This window comes from Echeneis naucrates, chromosome 2 (assembly GCF_900963305.1).
Source record: "Echeneis naucrates chromosome 2, fEcheNa1.1, whole genome shotgun sequence".
In the NCBI taxonomy this organism is placed as follows: Eukaryota; Metazoa; Chordata; class Actinopteri; order Carangiformes; family Echeneidae; genus Echeneis; species Echeneis naucrates.
The window spans coordinates 156,311-184,162 of record NC_042512.1 but is presented as its reverse complement, the minus strand read 5'-3'; the positions used below and the strand labels follow the sequence as shown (position 1 = coordinate 184,162).

Sequence of the window (27,852 nt, the reverse complement as noted above, 5' to 3'; positions counted from 1 at the left end):
AAGATCTGACATTCAAAAACACCCACACATAAAGTAACCATGAAAGCCCTGCATGGAGTCATCATGAGCAAACACCAGCTGCTGTTTTCACCCAGGTGGCTGCTACATGGGTTAACCTTGTGACTGTGGAGTTGTCAGCAAAAAGGCTTTTCTGTTACAGATTCCTGAATTACTTCAAGGACTCCGCTTGTGGAGGAGGGATTGAACCCATGACCTTGGCGTTATTAGCACCACTCTCTAACCAGCTGAGCTACCTGGCATGTTAGGCTAATTAGAAAAGGACAAACAGCTGTCCCAGGTAGGAGGCTCAATAAACTCTGAGTCATACAAAAGGACTGTGATTTTGCACCTTTGCATGCAATGGTGGTATAGTGGTCAGCATAGCTGCCTTCCAAGCAGTTGACCCGGGTTCGATTCCCGGCCATTGCAGCTTAAATGTGTGTCTACAATTTAACTTTGTTTTCCTTCCAGAAATCCTGAAATACTGTAGATCTCTGGCCGATGGTGCCAAAGTCCTCCAGCTACGGGCCTGTAACCCGGTTCGAGTCCCATCTTGGGTGGTTTACAGCAGAGTGGTGCAGCGGAAGCGTGCTGGGCCCATAACCCAGAGGTTGATGGATTGAAACCATCCTCTGCTAACAGCTTTTTAGCAGTCATGATCCAAAGTCTGTTGAAGGTGAATTCAAAGGTTATCTGGATGTACTGTATCCGCTTTCAAAAGCTTTGTTTTTCTGTTTTTTCTACACAAGACTTTAGCTCTTTGGAGATACGGCAACAAGAGAGCCCATGCTTTGCATGTATGAGGCCCTGGGTTCAATCCCTGGCATCTCTAACGTTGATAATAAAGCACAGTGCTCATCTTGTCAAACACTCTGATCTCTCAATGACCCACTCAGTGTAGTTGTCACATCAAAACATCATAATGAAGTTACATCAAGTGCATATAGAGCAGTTCTAGGCTCTCAATAACATTAAGAGTACAATATTTTGACTTTTATTTTGAGAGCAGGAAGAAGGATATCCAATACATTAAGTTGGGGAGTCTTGTTGAACAAACAGCCCTGTTCCAGCCAGGGGTTGATACTGCAGGTCATCCCTCTCTCTCTCGCTCTCTCTCTCTCTCTCTCTCTCTCCCTGTTGTCCCTGATATTTTTCATATTTGATCATAAAATCTTTAAGGTCATAATGTATTGAAATTCACATCCCCATTTCAAGTGCATGTGATTACACTGAAATAATATCAAAGATTTGTGTGTGCTAACAATGACACCATGGAACCACATGTAGCTGTGTGAAGTTTGCTGGAGGAAATGTTCTCATCCTCTTAGATGAGTCCAAACAGCAGCACTCAGCTCTGTCATACCTTAATGCCTTGCAGGTTACAGAGATTCTCAAACATGCTGTGTCTCTCCCCAAATGGGAAACTTGGTCCATGAAAACAACATTATTCACAGGAATTGAACCTGCACAGGGATAGCCCCATGGATTTCTAGTCCATCGCCTTAACCACTCAGCCACAACAACACTCAGATAACTCAGCCTTCTCCAGCCTGGATAGTTTCCACAGTCTCGTTGTGGAGTTATTAGTTGTTGATGTTGTTCTGTAAAAATCTGCATCAGTGAAACATTCATTCATACGCGAGGACATCACGTATACACGTATACCTCAGAAGTTACTTGACGGTCAGAAATGTAAATGATCGATGTCCAACACCGTGGAGGTGATGTTTGGAACTACACGAGGCCACATTCCCAGAAGTAGACCAGAAGAAAGCTACAACGGAGTCCTCTGGGAGTATGGCCATTTTGTTTACTTGTGTCACTCTGGTTAATGAGCTTATTATAAAAAAACGCACGTCTTCTCCCCGTCAGGGAATCGAACCCTGATCTCTGATCCTAGGATGGTATGAAGTGGAAACAGCTGCTCTACATGAAAGTGATACAACTGTGGTCAACTCCTGTCAGTAATAGCTGAGTTTTCTTTAGTCCAACAACTGCTGTCCATTCATCCCACAGGGAGCCACAGGCTTTAGAGTTTTCAGTCCTAACTCCTTTATTGTCAAAAAATCATATTCTCATTTTATGCAGATTTTTCATTCACTTTGGTTCATAAAAAAACTTTGCAAGGAATGGGATTTGAACCCACGCCTACATTCAGAGACCAGAATACCCTTCTGCATAGGAAGTAGCTTAACTTAAGTCTGGCGCCTGAGACCACTCGGCCATCCTGACATGTGTCCAGCTGCCACTCTCTGATGTGGTTCGACTCCCGGTATGGGAATTTACTTTACAACAACATACCTACCACAAGCATGCCTCACCTGCTCTAAGACTCTTCACGCCTTTCTAAGGATGTTCTCTGTTCTTGTTGTGAATGAAGATGAAGTTATGTCAAGAACGTATGTAAATACGTACATAGGTACGTACTTGTATATACTTAATAAAATTAATAAATCTCTTAATAAAATTATTTTGACTTTTATTTTGAGAGCAGGAAGGATATCCAATAAATTAAGTTGGGGAGTCTGGGGTTCATAACCCAAAGATAAAGTTAAATGAATCATATCCAGAATGAAGAGCTCAATTAAGAATAACATTTCCTTTGAACGTCTGACATCACAAATCATCTGACATTACTGTTTGATAAATGTGGTGACAACATGTTTAATGTCTTAAAGGTCCTGCAGCTCTTCCAACTGATCTACTCAGGCTTCTGATTGGGGATATTTCAGATGAAATGATCTGGCCTTGTAAAAAGAGCCGATCTCTGAATGTGCTCCTGCTGCTGGCTCTCTCTCAGCTGATCCCAGCTGATCCGCTCCGAGGCTGACAACCAAATGTACCTCATGTAAGTCAAGCGATGAAATGAGTTCATCCTCTCATCTGACCTTAATCTGGGGAGATGAAAATAAACGAGTCACATTTGATTTTAGTTCAATTTAACGCCACTTATGTCCAATAACAGCTGATTTGTGTTTCACTTCATTCGTTTCATTCGTACGCGAGACGAGTCATGTGCTTCTTTGTGCGCATGCGCTCATCAATCCGAATCGAATGCTCGAGTGCGACGTATGCGGTGGTGTCGCGTGGGAGAGCGATGAAAGACAGGAAATGGCTTTGATCTCCAGTGACGTCACACAGTCTTGTTGTGTGTTGGCTGTGTGTGTCTCTTGTGAGTCCCTCTGCTGTCTGCTATGTGGATCTTCGGTTCATATCTCCTGGTTGCTGTGAAGCCCCGCCTCTGTGTTGGGAGGCTCCGCCTCCACCTGTGGGGAGGCTATAAAAGCCAGACTCCCTCAGCTGATGCTCTCTCTCCTGGACGGCCTGGATCCTGTTTGGTTTGAGTATCTTATTTTGACACACACGGCTTTCAATATCCAACATTTTCATCTCACACTGATGACTGACTTCACACCTCACACTGCTTTATTGGTTTTGTATTTGTTTGTTATGAAGTGTTGTACAATAACTTGTGTTTTGAGGTATCAGTGTGGCCCTCCCTTCTTTGTTGTGGCCTAAATTAGCGGGTCATTTTCTCTGTGTAGGTGTGTGTTGTGTTAGATTTTCTTTGTGAAGTGTAGAAATGTTTGGGCTGGTAGTTTTGCTGTTTTATAATGCTGCTTTAATGAAGTGTGGAGGGCAGGAGAATTTAGAGTTCAGTAGTTTTCAGTCAGCAGTTGTTTGGTGCTGTGGAGTGAATTGTTTGTAGTTGCAGGTCGCTGCATGTGCTCAGACAGTGTTTTGCTGTAGGAGGGTTTTTTTGGCTGGAGCATCTGTTTGTTCCCCCAAATAGGCCGTAGCAGCAGTTCCTCATAAGGAGGGACTGTTGGCTTTGTTGTGTTGCAGGGCTGTTTGTTGTTTTTGTATGCTGTCCGTGTGGTTAGCAGCAGTTGTCTCGGGGGCACCTTCTGTAGCGTTGGCTGGGGCAGTTAGCCGTCCACAATGCAAGCGGGTTTTAGGTGCATAAGTACCCACCACCAGTACGCATACGAAGACTAGGGTGGAGTTAGGCAGTTTAGGGGGGAGGCTCCTTTCTCTATAAATCCTCTCTATGGCTGTTCACTGTCTGAGTCGCAGCAGGGTCTCTGTTGCCTCAGTTGATATTGCAGACAGAATTTTGGTTGTACTTTTTTTTTTTTTTTTTTTTTTTTTTTTTTTTCCCTCCTCTTTCTCTTCTCTGTCAGCAGGATGTCTTGTGACCATAGTAATCAGCTGAGTTGAGGAATTGGCAGTCAGTGAGCATCTTCTGACCTGAGCAGTGTAAAGATTTTGATATGGCTCTGTCAGAGACTTGTGAGAAGCTGTCAGCGGAGCAGTATGTGCAGTTTAAAGGGAAAGGTTGCAGTTTCAGATGGAGCTGCAGGCAGAGAAGCTGGATCTGGAAAGGGAAAAGTTAAAGTTGGGGGAGGTGGAGTGTTGACTCATTGACAGCAATCATGTGTCTGTGTAATACCTTTCACTCTGACCACTACTTTTTTTTTTTTTTTTTTTTGGTGGTTCTTGGCTTGATAAGAATAATTTTTAGGACCCGCAGCTACAAATTCCTGTAAGCTGTCTCCTCTAATTCCTCAGTCAGATCTCTCAGGTAGTTACCCAGAGGCAGTGTGTTTGTCCCTTTCCCGTGATATAAATGAGGCTGTCTCCCAAAATAAAGAACTCTGTCCTGCGTAGACTGAAAATAACTACACTTTTAGGCTGTTGTGAAGCAGCCACAAACACATTATCTTTTTTTTTTTTTTTTTTTTTAAAGACCTACTTAAAGCTTCCTACTTCAGCGTAACCGTCTACAAAGTCGTTTCCCAGCTGCTTTTCACTAGCGTTGGTGTTAGAAACCCATTCTAACCACTGTATGCTGCCGTGTGAATAAGATTAATAAGATGGTCAGGAGGAGGAATGGCTAAGGTTCTGGGCCTGAGAAAATTGGTGAGAAATACTTTCATGCAGGCCGAGGCTGTGGTCGACCTGCTGAAAGGATCCCTGCCTGTTTCCTGGATGTAACCGTTTCAGGAAACAAGCCTCAGAGAGAATGTCCACATTGTTTTGGCAGTAAAACAGCTTCTTTTTCAAAGTTAAAGACTCCGCCCCTCACTGTTTCGTACCACGCATTAAACTCACTCTTACCTGCAGCTGCAATGAGCTATGATTGATGATTATGTGCTATGAAGACGGTTTTCTTATAAGAGGCCGTTCTGAAATGTCTGACAAATTCTAACGCGCATGTCACACCTGAAACTACACCGGCGTTCCCCCCCCCCCCACCCCCCCTGAATCTCTAACAGGTGTACGGCCCTGTCTATGGCATTCAAACACTCTGTGTGTGAAACAACCGGTGGAGAAGGTGAATCAACCTGAGAGAAATGAGGAGAGACGGGGGGCTCAGTCGCAGAGTCATTTTCAAAGGTCAATTCGTTTATTATGGAACGAAGATCGTTTACAACGTTGGTCAGAGTTTCAGGGCGATTCAACTCCTCTATAGCGAGGTTTATGGCTAGGAAAGGGTCCTCTGAAAAACTCCTACATTCAGCATTCTCTTTTTGCTCCATGTTAAACCTTTTAGAATTCAAACCTCATACGCCAGTTCATACAACCCGTCGAGAAATCTATCCAGGTGTCTGTACGGTATCCTTCTGCAGTTTGGCGAAGGCGATCTAATTCTTCTTCTTGTTGACCTATAGGAGGAGCTCCTTCTCTGAAAGGAGGGGGATCTTGCTCTCCTGAATGGGGACCTGCTTTTTCTGGAGTGCGAATTCCTCCTCCTCTCCTTCCTAAAGTCTGAAAATATAAATAAAATTATTTCCCACGGAGCTATGCACGGTTGATTGTTTTGTACTCACTCTTTGTAAAGAAATTAATTTTTAAATACATACTCAATATGCTCCTTTCACTCTAACAAAACACGTCTTCCCTATTTGACCGTCAACCTCAAAATGAATTTGCTGCCATTTTACTCGACCCTGCCCTCGAATGATCGAATTGGTTGTGACCTCTTTGCCTGGGCGTGGAAAACAAAGGGGGAGGGGTTAGGGGTGGGAAAAACGATCTCATTTGTCAAGAGGGCCGGGGTTAACTAAGATCAAAGGACCTGTCAAAATTTGACGAGAAGGTGTACATATTACGCTCTCTGGAGAAATCCTCTGAAAGTAAAAATGGTCACCTGGACCTGTTTGTCCGCTTCCTTCATGGTCTCTCTCTGCAGTCCAACCAGAGACTCTTAGGAGGTCTGCTGGGTCAGACAGAAACCAAACCAGAGACCATCCAGAGAGCCATCAACAACCTGAAGAAGATGAGGATGAAAATCTCTCCTGACAGAAACATCAACATCTTCCACTGTCTGATGGAGCTGAACGATCACTTAGTTCATCAGGAGATCCAGGAGTTCCTCAAGTCAAACACCAGATCAGAGAAGAAACTCTCTGACATCCACTGCTCAGGTCTGGCCTACGTGCTACAGATGTCAGAGGATGTTCTGGATGAGTTTGACCTGAAGAAGTACAACACATCAGAGGAGGGACGACGGAGACTGATCCCAGCTGTGAGGAACTGCAGGAAGGCTCGGTGAGTCCACTCTCATTCTCATCCATCCTTCTTAGTGAAGATGTTTTTAAATCAAATCTGATTCAGATGGTGTTTCACTGTCAGCTGTTTGTTTTTAGATGGTTCAAATGCTGCCAGAGATAAATATTCACTTAGTTGTGTTTCAATTGGAAATATTAAAGACTGATGACATCAGCAGGTATCAGTGACTGATCATCTTCACCAGCTTAACTGTTCACTGATCTCAAGTCAGTGAAAATAAAATCAGTAGACAGTCAAATGTTTTCAGGTCCACATGACCTCATGGTCCCTCAGAGGAGACAAACCTGGATCAGGTCCCTGACAGACTGAGGACCTGATGGAAGACCAACTGACCACATTTTGTCTCTTCACCTGAAAAATAATTAAAACTGACAGTGTGAGACAGAGATGGAAGTCTTGGTGTCTTTAGTCCTCAAACCCTCCAGATGAATATGTAGTGTCCTGTGTCAGTGACATATTGTGTAATGTGTGTCATCACAGACTTGTCTGCTATGTGGATCTTCGGTTCATATCTCCTGGTTGCTGTGAAGCCCCGCCTCTGTGTTGGGAGGCTCCGCCTCCACCTGTGGGGAGGCTATAAAAGCCAGACTCCCTCAGCTGATGCTCTCTCTCCTGGACGGCCTGAATCCTGTTTGGTTTGAGTATCTTATTTTGACACACACGGCTCCTTTCTCTCTAAATCCTCTCTATGGCTGTTCACTGTCTGAGTCGCAGCAGGGTCTCTGATATTGCAGACAGAATTTGATGTCTTTTTCTTTTTGTCTAGTGACCATAGTAGCTGAGTATCAGCTGAGTTTTTGCAGCATCCTGTGCTGTAGTACACTGTCTCAATTTAAGAAGGGGGTTTGTTGACTTGGCTTTGCACTTAGGCTGGAACGAACCTGAGCACTACCAGACTGAGTGATAATGGATGTGGCTATGTCCATCCTGATTCTGTTGATGTCTTCTGTGCCTGTGGGAAATTCCATTGGACTGCCAGTGAAGATGTGATCCGCAAACTGAAAGTGTAAGAGCTCGTAAATCACAGGTCCCCCAATGCGTGATGATGGCATATACCGGAGTGCGATGTAGCAGAGCTTACTTTTAGAGCAAACACTCCACAAGATGTTGTGTCTTGTTGCAGTGGGTGAGGCACAGTGTCGCAGGTCCACCGTGACACATTGACACCCAGTTTTCTCATCAAGGCTCAAAGGAAAAAATGTGTAAATGTTACTGAAGCAACCAATTCAGTTAGATGAACAAGAATGACCCAATGTCACTGGTTTGCGAAAATATAGTATACCTTGTTGTCTCCAAACACCTTTTGATCTTTGTAGGTGACTCTCCCATTGAGTCAACAAGGAGAGCTTTCTTTTTTTGATGGGTATATGGCCTGTACATAAATAAATATTTATATATAAGCCCTATTTTTTTTATTATGGGAACAGTCTTTCTTTGACACATGGGCCTACTTATTTCTACCACAGGGAGCCACAGGCTTTAGAGTTTTCAGTGCTAACCCCTTTATTGTCAAAATCATATTCCTATTTTATGCAGATTTTTCTTTCACTTTGGTTCACAAAAGGCTTTGTCAGGAGCGGGATTTGAACCCACGCCTCCATTCAGAGAAACCAATGGTGACAGTCATTAACAACACCTATAATCATATCAGAGGCATCCAGCTGAGGGAAAGGAGAAAAAAAAAATCTGACTTTTCTAGGTTCATTATAGCCCATCTTGTGTGATAACTGATGGCTCGTAATTGCAGCACTGAAAAAATTAACTCAGCTTTCAATCTCATAGCCGTGACCAGCACCACCACCACCTCCATCATGTTGCAGCACACCTTAAGCCTTTGAGTCTTTCTCTGCCACGTAGCTGTTATGGCAAAGGTGTCCATGTGGTAGACATTTTCCTTTGCCACATGCTGCCTCACCATGATATTTAGATATGCATTTATCACCTGCAGTATAACATTAAAAAAAAGATTACTACTTTGCAGGGAGAAGCATTATGCCTTGCAAATTTCAATGAACATGCACCTCGCTCTCCAACTCCTTTCCAGGGTCCAGCTGGAAGATGTCCTTATGTGATATTTTGTAGGGCCCAACCTTTGCCAGCAGCACCTGGCAATCATTGCCACCCCACGCTTTTGTGATACCTGTGACACATAGCACACTTAAACAGTGATGTTAAGTTAATAAAAGGTCTACAGGGTCCATTCTGCACAAGGCTAGAGACTCATGTGAAGGTGAAGATGCTAAATACAATGGTGTATGATTTGTTAAATCTAAGGGTGATAGTACAGAGGATGGAGCAGGTGGTCATTTACGAGATGATTTGAGAGCCGTACCTGAGGGATGATTACTGGGTTTTTTTTTTTGAGAGGTCCAACAGGGCAGCAGAGGGGACAGGGGCAAGTAGAGGTTTTTTTTTTTTGTTTTTTTTTTTGGTGGTTCTTCATTGGAGGATTTTATTTTGTGGGGTATGCAGGGTGTTGGCTGTAAGAACGGTTTCAGGTGGTCTATGTTGATTTTTGGATGTTGGCTCCCATTGTCATCCACCAGGTCTGCACTTTTGTTTTCAATCTTTGTAATGGTATATGGCCCCAACCAGGTATGCTCTAGTTTCCCCCCTTTTCTCTGCTGCAATCTCACATTTTTTCTTAAGACCCTCTGGCCAACAGAAAAGATGGATTTGATAGGCAGTCTTTGCCTTTTATCTTGCCTTTTCTGGACATTCTCCCTCACCAGATTGTCCAACTGCTCTTTCAAGGCAATGCCAGAGGACACCACTGATCTGGCAACCATCTCCTCCACTGAGCTGCCCACCTTTCCAATAAAAAGATAGATTAAATGTAATTGTAATGCTCAAATTACCTGACATAATTGAGACATCCATACTGTGTAGTCCTCTGGCACTTCACATGGATAGTGTGCCTCAAACCCAAACATTAAAAAGTAGGGGGAGAACATGGTGGTGAGGTGTGGTTTGGTGCGTAGGCTAAACATAACGGCATCCAAGTAATTGTCCCACGTCTTTGGCTTGTTTGCATAACGCCCTGTATAGTCACAAGGAAATGGTTGTGGTTTTCAAAATGACATCAATATTATAGAAGAGCTACTTTTAGACTGTGCTGAAAACATTTTTTTAAATTACAGATTCACCTCATGTCTGTGGGTGATATGGCGCACAAAGACTCCTATCCACATCCAGGAACTTGCAAATCTTGAGATTCAGCTGTTTAAAAAAAAACATGAGTACAGTTTAGCAGCAATGCATTGCACAGACTGTAGACAGGACCATAATGGTTCTTTCACCAAGCCAACACTAACCTCATTCACAAATTCTGTTCCTTGACTGGCCAAAATGCACTGCGATGCACCAAACCTATAAAAAATTTTAATAATGCACTAGGCGACCACCTCGGCACTTTTATTTGGGATGGCGTGCGCCTCTTCCCATTTGGTGTAGTAATCCACCATCACACACGTAGCAGTTGCCATCATCAGTGGTCGCCAGTTGTCCCACGAGGTCCATTCCCACCAACTCCAGAGGACGGTCCACCTGAAAAATCAAATTATGTTCTCTTATCATGAACTAATTTTTTTTTTTTTAAGTATTCAGTAAAATGAAAGCCTTTTTACATACATGTATCGGGATATATTCCTGTTCCTTTTTGAGGGAGAGCCTGCTGAACTGGCATTTTGCACACTGTGAAACCTGATGGTTCAAAAGCAGATATTGGAAATGCAGTCCACAGAACTACAATGTATGGATAAGCTCAATATATCATACAATTCAATTAAATAATTCCATTTACCCATTTGTCCAAGTCTACCCCCATTCCAGGCCAGTAAAACCTGGCGCTGACGGCATATTTGTTTTGTTTTTTTTTTTTTTTTGGGTTCCACAGTGGCCTCCCTCTGCACTGTCATGGAACTCCTCCACGCCAACCACCACTCTCCTGAGCAACTCCGTATCGTTTTTTGACGAAAGGTAATACAAAGTATCCCCTATTGTAACAAGGTGGTTGTCAGCAGCGTACAAGAATCTGATTATCTGATTAGTTATTATTGCCCTGTCAGAGAGTTAGAGCTGGCAATCAGGGAATCATTTTCAACCTTTAACCCTAACCCTAACCTTTCATTTGGAACCGGGCGGAGCGCCTGCGTATAACATATTTCTGTTCCTTTGATATCCCAACAGGATAGGAACCATTTTTCTTATAGTTGACCAGCTCGTGAAACTGAGATTTTCCAGTGGCCACCGTCACTTTGAATCACCGAAGTGGAAAAGATCCTTCTCGACGAGTGTTTGTGTTTTGCCTACATCTGAGCTGAAGATACAAATAAAATAATCTAAATCAGCTTTTATTTTGAAATGCTTGTGTGGTGCAACAGCTCCTGTTCTTTCTGTAGCTCAAAGCGTCTAGTGGCTAGGATTTGGCGCTCTCACCACCGCGGCACAAACACAGCAAAACATGTTAAATGATAAAAATAAAGATTTGAACAAGGAATGAAAATAAAAGTGATGAACTGTGGATGGCAGCCTGCTGTTGATCTGACTGAACAACAATGCAGAAACCTTTATCTTGTTGTTTCTCCGTCTTGTACAGCACACAGTGGAAATGAATTCTCATTATTGCTTCCATGACCTGGAAGTGGAACTAAAGGTGGTCACCAACGAGGCCTGGAACCCAGAGGAAGGAAAAAATTGAGACCTGTCAGTGTTTCAGTATAAACATACATCATACAGCCCTGACCACTGTTGTATCTAGGCAGTGCTGACTGCTGCTTTTCATGGACAATGGTAAATTTTTTGGAGTTATATTTCCTAATTATGTAAATTGTTATTTGTTGTGACATTGTTTCTTTTAATTAAAAGAAAAGAAATATCCTTTCATACCTCTGTCCTTTTCTGTTTGATCCCCAAAAGTGCTCATTAGTTTAAAATATAGAAAACCTAAAGTAGGATTTGATTCCATAACAGCAGGACAAAGTGTCATTAATCTTCTGGATTCTACAGACTGAGTTCATGTTCTGATAGATTTATTTTACAGCTGTAGTAACAATAAATCTCCAGCAGGTGGAAGTATTGCTGCTCAGATGTCATGTACACTGTGGGACAAACAATACTCACAGAGGACTTTATTGTGCTGCAGTGAGATGTATAAAAAGCTCCAGTTCTACAGTCAGAAGATGTCCAGTCTGAAGGTGGATGAGTTCTGACTGCAGAAGAAAGTTTCAGAGCGTCTTCCAATGGCTGATTATTGATCTGTGATCAGGTTATGAGCTATAAACACTGATCATCTTCATTACAAACCAATTCCAAACAATATGTAAACTCCATGTCTGAATAGAGGTGGATGTGTGAACATGTGTTAAAATCAGAGAGAATTTACACTCATTCAACTCAAATCCAGGAACATCCCAAACATGACTATTAGTCCTGTCTGAGAGTTTCCTCCACTGACAGCAAACATACTGTATATCCATACTGATCACTGTGATCAGGTTTGAATCATCTCTGTGAGAATCCCACATGAAGCTGTCAGTCCTGCTGGATACACACACATCCCACTGAACACATTTTACCTCACTATCATATGAAGAAATATCACAAACCAGATGAACTTCTCAATGTGATGATCAGAAAGCCTTTAGATTTCATCATCATATGATAGAAACATGTTGGTTTTTTATGAATATATTTTAATTAGTAAATGGCAGAGAGGCCTTCAGGAAACAGAGAGAGAGAGAGAGAGAGAGAGAGATGACCTGCAGGATCAACCCCTGGCCACATTATAGACTCCACAGCAGTGACAGGTGACACTGATTTATGAAATAATGAAACCATGAGTCTTTAATGTTCAAGGCCCATTTGTGCAGGAAAGATCTTGAGTCTGGCACCTCAGACCACTGAGCCATCCTGACACATGTGTCCAGCTGCCAGTCTCTGGTGAGGAAACAGAAAAGTTAATGATAGCTTTGATATCAGCAGGACAGGCAGCATTATCATGTTTTGTTTTGCGTCTGTAAAACTGCAGAGACAGAGGACATGGCCTGACTGTGTGTCACATAAATGTCTGAAACCAATCTGTTACAGCTCCAATAGTTGACATAATTCACCTGTGACCTGCACCCACCTGCAGTATTTCAATTTCTAGATCTGCCCTCCTAAATCTGACGGTCCAAGTGCTGCATTTCTTTGACAGTTTTGGGGATTTTTTTCAGCAGGTGCATTTTGTAAATCTCTTTTACTGGTAACTGGTAACACATAAGGAGGACATTAAATCATACAGCTGCACATGAATTCCACAGAATGACCCTCTGATGTTGACTGAACATCCATCCATCTCAGGTTCTAGACCCAACCACTAAATTCTCATTATTAACTACAGACTACATAGTCTAGATTGGATTCAAAGTCCAGAGTGCTAACCATTCCCTGATGGAACAACAGGTCCATGATTTGATGTGGGTCAAAGGTGCTGGCTTGAGGCTCCAGTGTCATGGGAGACGTCTGTAGACCATAAGCCATTTAAAAAAAAGAATAATGAATAAACAATTATCAAATAATATGAACTGAATTCTATTGACTTTTAGGACAGCCAATAGCGATTTTCCTTACTGAGGAGTGACATCAGAGCTCCGTCTCACTCAGCAGAAGAACAAAGGAGGAGCTTGTGTTTGAACCTGTGTGGGAAACACGTGTCACAACAAAGCAAAGCCGTTTAATTGATTTGGTTTGTTTGATTGTTTTAAACATATTTTTATTTGAGAGAATCAGCACTCATCACAGTAATTTACAGTAATAAGCGTCCCTCTGTCTTTTCTTTTTCCCCGTAATTTCTAACCCCCCACTGCCACCCTGCTGCTACAGACCAACACAAGTAAACATATGCAACGTAAAATACAATAAAATATATAAAAACAAAAATAATAAAAACATTTGATTGGGGTTGTTGTTGGTTCTGATGAACGTTGTGATAATCCCTGCAGGTCAGATTTATGAAAGTTGTCACGTTTTTGATTTTGATGATGTTCCTTTTGGCAACGGTCTGTTCCGCTGAGGTTAGTCTGTGCTGTGCTGGGTGCCCCCGACATGCCCGGGGTCCTTTGGGTGCTCCGCCTGTTCCAGGCCTCTTTGGCGCAGTAGGCAGCGCGTCAGTCTCATAATCTGAAGGTCGTGAGTTCAAGCCTCACACATGGCACAGCTTTAGTTAATAATGAGGAGTTAGTTGTGCGGAAACAAGTGAAGAGAAGAAGTTTGATTTGAGGAAAAGTCACTTGCTCTTTTCAGGAATCAACTTCTACCATCTGTCCACTAGATGGAGATAACTGAGCATCAACTGAGAACTGAGTTCTTCATCATCTGGAAACAGACAGCATTGTTTTCTTCAGCTGGAGCTCTTTGTTCAAATCTACATTGAGATTCAGAGCTGAATGTTTTTCCTTTCCTGGATTTACTTCATCATTTCAGTCACTCTGTGGATTCAGCTGACAAATGCAAAATACAACCAACATTTAAACGATGACGTGTTGAAACAAAACTTTATTGATTCAGTCTGGTCAGCAGAATATAACCTGATGAAATCAGCAACATTAAACTGATGTTTCTACATGAATGCATCACTGATTCTAAAACCATAAACTGAACATGAACACTCTGTACACTCAGCGTTACACACATGAAGACAACATCATGTGTTTAAGGTGATATTGAGCTGAACAGGACTTGTATTGAACACACAGAGGGAGTGCACCGTTCCTGGAGATACTGCAATACCAGGTCGATGCGTGGAGTGGACGGAGCAAGCCCCTATTCCATCTCCCTGTTCCAAAAATCTATTTAATATATGGTCCCCGGGTAGGGGACGTATCAGATATTAAACTGATAAGAACAGATACTACACTTGATCTTAGCCAAAAGGCCGAGAAGCGATACCGCTCAGCTGTCGGAGGTAACGGAGTGTTTCTCCGCACCGACCCGCTCAGTGAGGGGTCAGAGTCGGCTTCAGTAACAACATCACTCCGAGAGAGAGACACAAACAGAAGACATGAAGAAACGAAGGAGGGATCAGAAAACAACCACAGACATGTTATTTTCACAAAGTTACGTTGTAGAGCAAAGAAAGTGTTTCTTCTTGGTCACTTGTAAAACTTCATATCTATGTCAGTTTACCAGCTGAATATTATTGTGAAAACATCAGTTTGTCCTCTCATGTGATTGGCCTCATGGTGTGTCCATCAAAATAACCCCCCTGTCTGCACGGATTCTCTGAAGATTCGGCTCTCCTCGACTGGACTCGGCTTTTTTCGACCGAAAGAGAGAATAATAAAATGAAAGAGTAACTTTGTCATCCACAGAATAAGACCACAAATCACTGAACACTCATATATTTAAAATAGCATTAAAAGTACTTTAACCCAATATTATCTTAATGCTAACATACAGTGGAATACAATACAATAGACCGGCTAACGGGATTATCATCAGTACCGCTATGATTTTAAAGCATCAATGAACTTATTTCAGCTTTAACATGGCAGTAACACGTTGGGGAGAGCCGGTACAAAGTAACACAGGACAAATGTAACACTGCGATTTACTCAGAATCGGAAGAATGTAAACGCACTAAATGACGTCACCGCTTTCAGCAAGCAATACTCCCCAGACCAGAGAAAATCTGGTGACTACGTCACACTTCCACTAAATTATTGCCGAGACCTAAAAGTAAATTTGTCGGTTTAAACATTGTGATTATCATTTCCCGTGTCATATTTATAATTATATTATAGGCAATTTAGTTTTTAGCTCAGTTTTATGGTTTAGGAGAAAACCTGGCATAAATGTTGGAAGCTCCTGTCTGGACCAGAGTCTGCGAGTTAACAGCTTATCAAAACACAACGATTCTGTTTTGTCATGACAGACAAAAGTAGGAAGAGAACAACACAAAGAAAGCTGGTTCCGAACCCTAACCCTGGTTTATGTGCAAATCATTGCAAAATTGTAATCATATAAAAGCAAGATGATTCACATTAAAGCTTATACTTTTGACATTTTTGAAGCAAATAAAATGATTGAAGTGCATTTTATATTTGTAATTGTGAATTAAGGAGGAAGTTGTCCAATGTTTGAAAAAAAAAAAAAAAATACAAAAATGTAACCAATTCCAGTTCACAATTTGATTGTGTTACTTTCATCCGGGCGGGACGACACACATTCAACAGCATCACTGATTCAGGAGCAGCACAGTGAAAACTGTACACATTACTGGAGAAAGTGATAAATGACATTCTCCGTGTTTTCCTGTAAATCAGTGCTGCTGAAAAACTCCTGACATTTTCCAGCCAAAGTCAAATCTCATGATGGGACAGTGAAGGAATATCCAGTGTGTAAGAACAGTGCGGCACCCTGGACGTTTTATTCGTTCAGATTATGTCCAGAATTATTTCTAATTAGTTCTTGCAATTAATTTGGCCCCCCCCCCCCAGCATTATTTTTTCTCATTAATATAGTTTAAAACGCTCTGTGTCCCTGATAAAACACTCACCTTCACCTGAGGTAACTGTAGATCAGCACCCATTTGCGTCAGAAGGTGTCAGTCTCGGCTTTGTAATGAGGCGGACGGCCGCTGGAGTCCTGTTGTAGCAGGAAGCAGCACAGAAGGCCGAAACTCACCCAAGACCGTCTCTGTTTCTGTTCTACAGGTGAGCAAAGTGCAAAAGCGCCTCATACAGTTATATTAAGTTTATGTCTTAAGTTGTGGTGTGTGTTTACAATGTAGTTAACGTCCGTAAATAAGGCAGCTAACTACTGCTAGCCTCAGCTGCTAATGCAGCATGTCGTGCCCGCTGTAGCGGGTAAAGCTAGTTCCCTTACTTTGTACTTTTATCGTTATCATGTGAATAAATAATAGGTTCAGAGGTTTGTAAACAGGAAGCAGCCACTATAAACAGTTAAATACATGTTGCAGCTGAATACTATGTTCAGTAGCTGATATGTTAAACCAGTGGTTCTCAACCTTTCTGGGGTCCTGGACCCCCTGCATGTTTTAGATCGACCCTGAGGACCCAGTTTGATAGAAACAGAGAGAAACTGCATTTTAAATAGCATGTATTCACTCTTTGAGGCAAATATGAGCTTTCTATAGCAACTTCCAGAACAAAAAAAATCATACTTATGCAGCTTCTAAGCATAAGGTAACAAAGTATGCTATAAAGTTTGCCATTTCCAAAAATATGTAGGAAAACATTTATGCAGCATCTCCTGAACTTTATCTTCCAGATATTATAAAAAAATATATATTATACAGTAGCTTTCATAAATATGAATGTCATAAAACATATTTTTATGCACTCTTCAAGAACAAAAACATAAAGTATGAAACCTCAATGAATATCATATAATTATCATATATCATTAAGTCTATAATTAAGTCTCATGCCCTCATAACTTGAAAGGGATGCAGATTCTGTTAAGTTTGTATCAACAGCGTCACAGATTAACTTTAACAATAAATGTCATAGGATCTTTTTAGGAGATGTTTTATTTTCACGGACCCCTTGCAATCACACCACAGACCACTAGGGGTCCGCGGACCCCCGGTTGAGAATCACTGTGTTAAACAACTAATAGGAGCAGTTTATCAGGTACACAAATGCTGTGTAAACTCGTTAATGCAACAAATGGTTAGTTTAAACGAGTTACACAAATAAATACAGTGCTCAATTGCAGACATAAGAGTGAACAAATTATAGAAGCACCAGAAAACATGGAATTAGTTATTGTGGTAGACTGCACATGTTCGGTTGTGTGTTATGTATTTGTCTAACTGTAGAACAGTAATCAGTACATTATTTGTTTAACTGCAGAACTGTAATAGTTGCATTATTTGTACACTGTAGGACAGTAATGATTTTCATTATTCGTTATTGGATTATTTGGCACTGTAGTCTTGTTGTAGCAGGAAGCAAGCTCAGTTGTAAAGCACAAGACGGTCAGCATAGCAGCACAGAAAGATGATACTCATCCAAGACTGTCTCTATATTCTGTTTTACAGTGGTTATTGTACAATATAATCACTGGTACCTGGGTGAAAGTTATCATCATTGTGCAAGTGTTACACTTAAACACTCGATCATGTCCATGGAGTGTCTGTGTCCCTTTTCCTTTTCAAATGCTGTCCAATACAGGTGAGTCAGATTCTGAGAGATAAAGATAAACAGACAGCATCCAGTGAGACAACAGAAGCCCAGCAGAGGACAGAGACAGAAACACAGGTACTAACAACAACAACAAATGTCTGGATTATTTAAAATTGCATTTTCAAAGAGTGTAGCTGACAAGACCTCACATGGTCCATATGGACACCTGGACTTGTTATTCTGCTTCCTCCTCAGTCTTAAATATTGTAAAGAAAAGGTATTTGCCTATTTATCTTGATGTAGATTTGAACAAATGGTTAAATGTGAAGTTGAGCTCCATCAGATTTTCAGTGTGATTCTCTAGAAAGGAAGAAAACAACGATCACTGATCCAAACTGCCTGTTTAAAGATGACCTAGAAATCAGTTCTCTCTATCTATTGGACAGAATGTAGAAATTCATCACATGACTGATTCCTATTATGAGGAAGAAAACTGGTTCAGTGTTGAGGAAGTGACTTTTCCTGACATCAAACACGGGACAAGACTGATGAGAAAGAACAAGCAGCGACACATTTCCTGAGTACACAAATCTGTGTGTGTAAATGGACCTGAAGGGAGCTCAACAGGTGAGAATCTATAAATGTTTTGAACAAGATCACTTTTATCTTTGATTTTCATGTTACTTTTGGCAGCAGATTGGTTGTAACCAAGTTTATTGTTGGAAGTTTCCTCAGACCTGGTCGACCAGCTGAGAAGCCTCTGAACTCTGTTTGACTTAGTTTCCTGGTTCATTTTTCCTCCAATACAAACAGAAAGAATGAGAAATAAAGGCAGCACTTTAATTTGACTAGTTTTCTCCATCAAAAGCACTTGGATTGTATTTATCCCAACTGTGATTGATTTAATGTGAAATGTTCACACATGGTTTCAGATCAAAGATGAACCGAGTCATTTTTCAGGGAAATAATTTTTATTGTTTATCACCTTCATCCATGAAGACACCGATTTATTCCATTTAATAATCAAGGTCTGTGTCTCCTGAAAACATTGTCTCAGTTCTGCTGATTTTTTTATTTTTTTTTTACAGTGAAACCACAAAAACAGGGAAGTGCAGTTTTCTAAACTGAAGACAGTAAAGAGGGAAGTGATGTCAGTTTAATGTTGATGTAGCAAAAACAAAGAGAACAAATAGTTAAGTGACCGGAGCCCCTGGACTTTTATTTGTGGTATTCATTTCCTCATTTTCCTCTTTATCACATGATATTGTCCTCAGACTCATGATAATAAACCAATGTACATAAATGGTAAAGAAAATTTTAAAATAATAAAGAGAACTATATTTCTGATTGCTCCATCTGTCGGTTGAGCTCAGAGTGACATTGTTTTTGTTGATGATTGTGTAACTTTTCCAGCAGGTGGAGGCTCAGCTATGAATCAGTGTGAGGACAGAGAGGAGGGAGCCCCTCCCTCTAAAACCACTCTGTGTGGGGAACATGAGAGTCAGACCAAAGCTCAGAGGTGAGATGAGGAGATGTGGAGTTATTATTATTATTATTATTATTGCACTTTTCAGTTAAATTAACACAATTCTTCATGTTAGTCAAATGAAAGACATTCAAACTGTCAAAGTGATATGTAAATTTAATTAAACTGAAAAAGAAATCACACAATACATTTTTCTGGAACATTTGTGGCTATACAAATGAAAATTTGAGTATTTTAATTTAATATAATCAGTTTCTGCTCAGTTTCTTGGTTGTTGATTATTTTACTGTCAGCTCTGTTTCTACTAGCAACCAGAAGTCAGCACCGGATTCTTTTGAACTGAGCTGTGTGTCCATGAAGAGTGATTGGTCTATGCATCAACCTATTCACTTTAAGGGAGGACAACAGTCTGCTGTTTCCAGCTGTGTGTCCATGAAGTGTGATCGGTCTATGGATGATTTTATCAAAGAAAAAAGGTAAAAGCTGATAATTTGTTGTTGTTTGACTCATTAAAGGTATCAAAGCTTGTCTATCAGTTTCTCTGCTGTTCATAGAAAACTCCTGGAACAAACTGTGTGTTTGTGTCTTTTCTCCTCAGAGTTCAGTCTGACAAACATCATCACACAGACCTGGACTCCATATTTATGGTGTGTAAATGTTCATCCAGTGACTACAACAGACACCAACAAAGACTTGAGTTTGAAGCTGCACTCTTTAGACCAGTAGAGCTTTACTCTGTGACAGACAGGAGTTGAATTGGGATTGAACAGGTTTGGGGTGGGAGAGAGTGGGAGAGGACTGGGAGTTGTAGTTCACCACAGAGCAATAATCCATCAGCCTCAACAGATATGTTCTGTATGAATATGGTCTGTTGGAGACTTTTACAAAACATTTCTGCTCCTTCTTCATCTACAGTGAATCCTAAAGAAAAGTTTATTTAGTTGTTTTCCAGAAAATATCTTAATAACAAAGACCAAAGTTAATCAGATTCAGTCCTGGACCTCCATGGACTCTGTCTCTACAGGGTTTAAAGATGGAATAATTCATCAGTGAACTAGTTCAGGTGGTCTGATCCATCTTCAGCCACAGTTAATACCCTGAATTTTCACTTCCTAAGTTGATGTGTTGAAGGGCTGTATCAGTTTGGTCTTCATGTGATGATCAGGATCTCTGTGTTGTCAGAATCTAAAGTCAAACTTAGTAAGTTACACCAGTGAAGTTAGTTTAGTGAAGTCAGCAGGTCTGAATCTTTCTGTGTAGCTCTGGAAAGAGACGTGGCAGCAGATGATACAGCAGCAGCTAAAGTTGAACTCTGCTGACTGATGATCTGATGCTTTGATCCATCAGTTTATACTGAGAGTGAACTTTACACAGGATGTTATTGTGTTCCAGCTGCTGGAGGAGAACATCTTCTGTTATGTGAAGAACGAGCTGAAGAAAATCAAAAGGAGTCTGAGTCCAGATTACCCACAATTTATCAAGAATGAGGATGATGAGGTGGATGAAGAGCAGAGGAGGAGCAGAGAGGCATTTCTGAAGATCACAGTGAACTTCCTGAGGAGGATGAAGCAGGAGGAGCTGGCTGACTGTCTGCAGAGCAGTAAGAGGATTTAACATGATGGATCAATTAGACATTTACTAAAGTCTGAGGAGACAGAGAGAAATTATCACATTCTTATTCCTTAGAATTAAATATCAACCTTGTAATTTATTTGTATTTTGCCCATTCAGAGTTTATTGCACCAGTTTGTCAGCGTAAACTCAAATCTGGCCTGAAGAAGAAGTTCCAGTGTGTGTTTGAGGGGATCTCTAAAGCAGGAAACCCAACCCTTCTGAATCAGATCTACACAGAGCTCTACATCACAGAGGGAGGGACTGGAGAGGTCAATGAGGAACATGAGGTCAGACAGATTGAAACAGCATCCAGGAAACAGGACAGAGCAGAAACAAGCATCAGACAAGAAGACATCTTTAAACCCCCACCTGGAAGAGACCAACCAATCAGAACAGTGATGACAAAGGGAGTGGCTGGCATTGGGAAAACCGTCTTAACACAGAAGTTCACTCTGGACTGGGCTGAAGACAAAGCCAACCAGGACATAGAGTTCACATTCCCCTTCACCTTCAGAGAGCTGAATGTGCTGAAAGAGAAGAAGTTCAGCTTGGTGGAACTTGTTCATCTCTTCTTCACTGAAACCAAAGAAGCAGGAATGTGCAGCTTTGATCAGTTCCAGGTTGTGTTCATCTTTGACGGTCTGGATGAGTGTCGACTTCCTCTGGACTTCCACAACACTGAGGTCCTGACTGATCCTACAGAGTCCACCTCAGTGGATGTGCTGCTGACAAACCTCATCAGGGGGAAACTGCTTCCCTCTGCTCGCCTCTGGATAACCACACGACCTGCAGCAGCCAATCAGATCCCTCCTCAGTGTGTTGACATGGTGACAGAGGTCAGAGGGTTCAATGACCCCCAGAAGCAGGAGTACTTCAGGAAGAGGTTCAGACATGAGGAGCAGGCCAGCAGGATCATCTCCCACATCAAGACCTCACGAAGCCTCCACATCATGTGCCACATCCCAGTCTTCTGCTGGATCACTGCTACAGTTCTGGAGGAGGTGTTGAAGACCAGAGAGGGAGGAGAGCTGCCCAAGACCCTGACTGAGATGTACATCCACTTCCTGGTGGTTCAGTCCAAAGTGAAGAAGGTCAAGTACGATGGAGGAGCTGAGTCAGATCCACACTGGAGTCCAGAGACCAGGAAGATGATTGAGTCTCTGGGAAAAGTGGCTTTTGAGCAGCTGCAGAAAGGAAACGTGATCTTCTATGAATCAGACCTGACAGAGTGTGGCATCGATATCAGAGCAGCATCAGTTTACTCAGGAGTGTTCACACAGATCTTCAAAGAGGAGACAGGGCTGTACCAGGACAAGGTCTTCTGCTTCGTCCATCTGAGTGTTCAGGAGTTTCTGGCTGCTCTTCATGTCCATCTGACCTTCATCAACCCTGGAGTCAGTTTGAAGTCAGAAGAACCATTCTGGCCATACTGGTTGGGAAACAAATTCTATGAGAGTTCTGTGGATGAGGCCTTACAGAGTCCAAATGGACACCTGGACTTGTTCCTCCGGTTCCTTCTGGGTCTTTCACTGCAGACCAACCAAACTCTCCTACGAGGCCTGGTGACACAGACAGGAAGTAGCTCAGAGACCAATCAGAAAACAGTCCAGTACATCAAGACAAAGATCAGTGAGAATCTGTCTCCAGAGAAAAGTATCAACCTGTTTCACTGTCTGAATGAACTGAATGATGGTTCTCTGGTGGAGGAGATCCAACAGTCCCTGAGATCAGGACGTCTCTCCACAGATAAACTGTCTCCTGCTCAATGGTCAGCTCTGGTCTTCATCTTACTGTCATCAGAAAAAGATCTGGACGTGTTTGACCTGAAGAAATACTCTGCTTCAGAGGAGGCTCTTCTGAGGCTGCTGCCAGTGGTCAAAGCCTCCAACAAAGTTCTGTATGTGCAAATAAATCCATCCAGATCAACTAAATCTTTTTATTTGCTGACGACCAAAAGCTGTTTTTCAGTTTCAATCATTTTCTCTTGTTTTGCTAATTCCTCCTCAGAATGAGTGGCTGTAACCTCTCAAAGAGAAGCTGTGAAGCTCTGTCCTCAGTCCTCAGCTCCCAGTCCTCTAGTCTGAGAGATCTGGACCTGAGTAACAACAACCTGCAGGATTCAGGAGTGAAGCAGCTGTCTGCTGGACTTAAGAGTCCACAGTGCAGACTTGAAAGACTCGGGTTAGTTGATAGCTATTGTGCATTAATAATTCATAGACATGCTTTTTTCTTTAAATATTGTGTTTTTGAGAACAGTTCTGTCCAGATTTTGTTTTACATTAACATCAAAAGATTTTTTTGTTTGTACTTTTTCTCCTGTAATTTTTCTTCAGACTGAGCCTCTGTAACCTCTCAGACAGAAGCTGTGAAGCTCTGTCCTCAGTCCTCAGCTCCCAGTCCTCTAGTCTGAGAGATCTGGACCTGAGTAACAACAAGCTGCAGGATTCAGGAGTGAAGCTGCTGTGTGCTGGACTGAAGAGTCCACAGTGTGAGCTGGAAACTCTCAGGTCAGAATTCATGTTTTTGTCACGACTTTTGATTTAGTTTTTTATTTATTAATTTAATATTTTCATTAAAATGAGTAAAATGAAGTGAACTGGTTTGTAGATTTGGGAGACTGTCATCAGTATAAAAAGCTTAATCCTCCATAATGAATCACTGATTTGAATCACCACCTGGACAACACACGAAGTGAAACAAATTAAACACATACGCATGTTGCTCAGCCAACAGGTGCATGCTGGGTCATGCTGGTGAATCCTCCAGTGGTGACTTCTGTGTTCACTGAGGATCATTTCCTTTTAGGGAGGTGGACACAACCTTTCTGCTGCTTTTGGCATCTGTCACAGTTGTGATGATGGAGTTCTCATTCAGGAAAATATTTAAGGGGCTCAAAGACACCAGAGGTTGAGTGGACTGCTGATATGAAGCTCTGTGGATGAATGAACCTGGTTGAACAGAGAGCAGAATCAATGCGTCACTATACATTGTTTGTGTAACTGAGACAGTAACTGTGTCACTGTGGTGGCAAAAAGTTGTCCAAGATCTTGGAAAAAGAATCAACACACGTCAGCTGCCTTTTCTTAAGTTAAATAGCATTCAGAATGGACTCACACACATACAATTGTATAGTAAGGAAGAGAACCTTGAGCTATCAAAACATGCAGGTTATATATATTGTTCTTGATAAAAGGGGGTTAGTAGACATGTTAAAATAATTCTCAGAACAATCTCTCCTGCTGAGACAATCACCTTAAACAGTCACTTTCTCATCAAACTAGCAGAATAGTGTATGTCAGAATTTTTCCATCACATTACTTTAATCAGTGTTTTTGTGGTTCAGCTGTTGTTTCTCTCTGTTTTCTCTCAGTGTTTCTTTGTTCTGCTGATTCTTTACAAAGTGGCAGCTTGTTTAATTAATACATTCATGTGAGTGATTGTTATTCCTGCTGCAGTGTCTAAAGACCTGATTCTATATTATTGATCACTTCTGGTCTTTATCTGAGTTATTTTCTGTTTAATTGTAACTGCACTAATGAAAGTGGTTTAAATTTTATATTCAGCTTACTGCAGAGTCATCAGAGTGTCTGTTTATAGAAAAGGAAAGTTTAGTTTTGGACATAAGGGTACATTGAAGTGGAGCAGCTGACATGTTGTTCTACTAATGTAGAAAGCGAAGCCTCTTTGCTCATTTTTATTCAATAGTTCTTTTATCTGACATTGTCATACTCATAAGATGTTTTTGGTGTGTATGTGTGTGTTCAGTCTGTCAGGATGCCTGGTCTCAGAGGAAGGCTGTTCTTCTCTGGCCTCAGCTCTCAGCTCCAACCCCTCCCATCTGAGAGAACTGGACCTGAGCTACAATCATCCAGGAGACTCAGGAGTGAAGCTTCTGTCTGCTGGACTGGAGGATCCACACTGGAGACTGGACACTCTCAGGTCTGGACAGCTCTGAGGAACTCTGCTTCATGTTTGATGGTGGATCAAGTTGATCCTGACTCTGTTTCTTCCTCCAGGGTGGACCATGGTGGACCACAGAGACTGAGACCTGGTCCGAGGAAGTGTGAGTGTGTTTTCACTTTGATTCATGAAAACTCAGCTGCTCATGTTACACTAGATTTTTACATTTCTGACTGAAGTCCAAAGATGAGTTTCATTCAGGATCAACACTTCATGTGTTTATTGATGTGGATCTCCATCAGCCGTCATCTTTGACTCCACAGCAGAAAAAAAGCAGAACATTGCTGACATCTTGACTCTCATGTTCAGTAACTGTTGATGTTCTAACTGGATTGTTGGCTTTTAATTTAAATGTAGTCAAACATTATTCACAGGTGATGAAATGTAAGTTTGAATGATTCACTTTCAGTAAAGTTGTTGATAAATGAACTGATGATAAACTGCAGCTGTTGTTTCTTGTTCTCTCCATCAGATGTCTGTGAACTGGAACTGGACACAAACACAATCAACAGAAACCTCAAACTGTCTGACAACAAAAGGAAGGTGACATGTGTGAGAGAGTATCAGTCATATCCTGATCATCCAGACAGATTTAATAACTGTCCTCAGCTGCTGTGTAGAAATGGTCTGACTGGTCACTGTTACTGGGAGGTTGAGTGGAGTGGAGTGGTTCATATCTCAGTGAGCTACAGAGGAATCAGAAGGAAAGGACACAGTGATGACTGCGTGTTTGGATATAATAATCAGTCCTGGAGTCTGGTCTGCTCTGATTATGATGGTTACTCTGTCTGGCACAACAACAGAAGAACATTCCTCTCCTCCTCCTCCGTCTCTCACAGAGTAGCAGTGTATGTGGACTGTCCTGCTGGCTCTCTGTCCTTCTACAGAGTCTCCTCTGACTCACTGATCCACCTCCACACCTTCAACACCACATTCACTGAACCTCTCTATCCTGGTTTCTGGATCTGGTCTGGTTCCTCAACATCTCTTAGGAAGTTGTATTGACGGAGATTTGAAACTAGAAACTAACACACTTCACTGTTGGCTTCACTTCTCAGAGCTGGAGTCCCTGTCAGTTCCAGATTGGAGACAGATCTGGACTCTAAATCTCAATGTGTTCCTGAAACTCCATCAGCTTACACAATCATTACTTTGCCATCGTGCTTTGGTTGGTTTCTGGAATCAGAATTTTTGCTTAAAGAGTGAAAAGGGAAGAAAACAGTTGATGGCTGGACCGACAATGAGATCTGAACTTCTGTCAGCATTCATGCTAAAGATATTCAGATGAAATTGTTGTCTGTGGCCTTTATTTTCTTCTTCTTGTCTCCTGTTGGACTGTCAGTTTATTTCAGTTCCACTGATCTGTTCATTAGCATGATGTCCCCGGGACTTCAGGCTGCAGTCTGAATGAGACAAACATGGACCACAGGAACCGTTCAGTTCCTCCAAGGGAATCAAGAGTTCATCATCACAGCAAATCAGCTGCTCTTCAAGCCCGTCTGGCTTTTAAAGGGAGCCTGAGATGGCACTTCCCACCCAGAACACTCCAGGATTCATTCAGAGCCTTAATCCAACCCTTTTGGACCAGGCTGCTCCCACAGTGACTGTTTGCTCTGTCACTGAAACAGGAAAAGTCATTTCCACCTCCTGCTTTGGAGCGTTATAACAGCTCTGCAGCAAGCTGAGCTCTCTGATCTGTACAGGTGAGCCATGAAGGCCAGCACGTACTTTGGCCTGTGAGCTGTGAAGCATCGGACACAAAGACACACAAAGACAACACATGATGCCCTGAGAGACGATACCTGAGCAGGAGAACTAGTCACTGCATGTACAGCTGCTTCTTATCTGGAGTTTTTTTCTGTCATCTATAATAAAGTAGAAAAGAGACACAGCTCCACAGTAACAGAGGTGTGCTGCTGTAACGCTGAGTGCTGGATTCATGTTCAGTTTATGGTTTAGAATCAGTGATGCATTCATGTAGAAACATCAGTTTAATGTTGCTGATTTCATCAGGTTATATTCTGCTGACCAGACTGAATCAATAAAGTTTTGTTTCAACACGTCATCGTTTAAATGTCGGTTGTATTTTGTCAGCTGAAGCCACGGAGTGACTGAAATGATGAAGTAAATCCAGGAAAGGAAAAACATTTGGCTCTGAATCTCAATGTAGATTTGAACAAAGAGCTCCAGCTGAAGAAAACAATGCTGTCTGTTTCCAGATGATGAAGAACTCAGTTCTCAGTTGATGCTCAGTTATCTCCATCTAGTGGACAGATGGTAGAAGTTGATTCCTGAAAAGAGGAAGTGACTTTTCCTCAGATCAAACTGTTGAAGGAGAACGAGCAGCTTCTTCCTCACTGACTCACTCAACCTCTGTCTCCTGGGTTTGGATTTAGGTCTGGGTCTGGGTCTGGGTCTAAGACCAGGTGGGCCTGCTCAGAGTCTCTGTGTTGGATGTGAGCTGCTGAAATCTCTGAACACCATGACACAGATAATATCAGTCTGATGTGTCATCTGTAATCCAGATGTTGTCAGCAACAAACAGATGTTCCTGACAGAAGCTGTGCTGATGATGATTCTGGATAGAAACTGGGAGGAAATAACTTTATTCTCTCTTTGTTTTTCCACGGAGGAAGTGAAGTTACACCACGTGATATCGTTCTTTCCAGCTCCTCGTTAGTATAGTAGACAGTATCTCCGCCTGTCACGCGGAAGACCGGGGTTCGATTCCCCGACGGGGAGAGCACGTGTGTTTTTCTTTAATAGCTCAGTGACAGAAGTTAACTCTCTCTGGTCAGCGGCGTCCTGCTCGCAGACAGCAGTTTTATTTTGAAAATCAACCGGATTCTCTTGGCTTTAGAAAGTCCAACTTCCTGCCTGTCTCATGTAAAGACAGAACAGCAGATCTGAGTTAGTTCGATCAACTCGGAAACTACGGTGGCTGGTAAATGCAAAACAAAATTACTAAGTGCGAAACAAATGTACATGTTGGGAAACATTTTTATCTTTTATTCAACAAAATTACATAATAAAACACTCTTACCACAGACAAAATAAATTTATATTTTAAAAAACAAATTTACA

General features: G+C 41.8%; 1 long non-coding RNA gene, 3 other non-coding genes and 1 pseudogene across 5 annotated transcripts; 4 read left to right on the top strand and 1 right to left on the bottom strand.

The window, feature by feature from the left end:
* LOC115053648 (NACHT, LRR and PYD domains-containing protein 12-like) overlaps positions 1–26,510 on the top strand; it is a 135,799-nt pseudogene extending 109,289 nt beyond the window's left edge.
* Positions 358–429, top strand: trnag-ucc (transfer RNA glycine (anticodon UCC)). The gene has a single exon. It is a non-coding gene; the product is annotated as a tRNA-Gly (tRNA).
* LOC115058542 (U2 spliceosomal RNA) lies at positions 14,313–14,503 on the bottom strand. The gene has a single exon (XR_003842107.1). It is a non-coding gene; the product is annotated as a U2 spliceosomal RNA (small nuclear RNA).
* Positions 18,245–19,837, top strand: LOC115053939 (uncharacterized). Of its 2 annotated transcripts, none has more exons than XR_003841556.1 (4): positions 18,245–18,335; positions 18,797–19,227; positions 19,503–19,670; positions 19,793–19,837. It is a non-coding gene; the product is annotated as an uncharacterized LOC115053939 (long non-coding RNA). The 2 variants fall into 2 exon arrangements; XR_003841557.1 differs by having other exon boundaries at positions 19,488–19,670.
* A 928-nt stretch (positions 26,511–27,438) lies between the features above and the next one.
* On the top strand, positions 27,439–27,510 carry trnad-guc (transfer RNA aspartic acid (anticodon GUC)). The gene has a single exon. It is a non-coding gene; the product is annotated as a tRNA-Asp (tRNA).
* Positions 27,511–27,852: the final 342 nt, after the last annotated feature.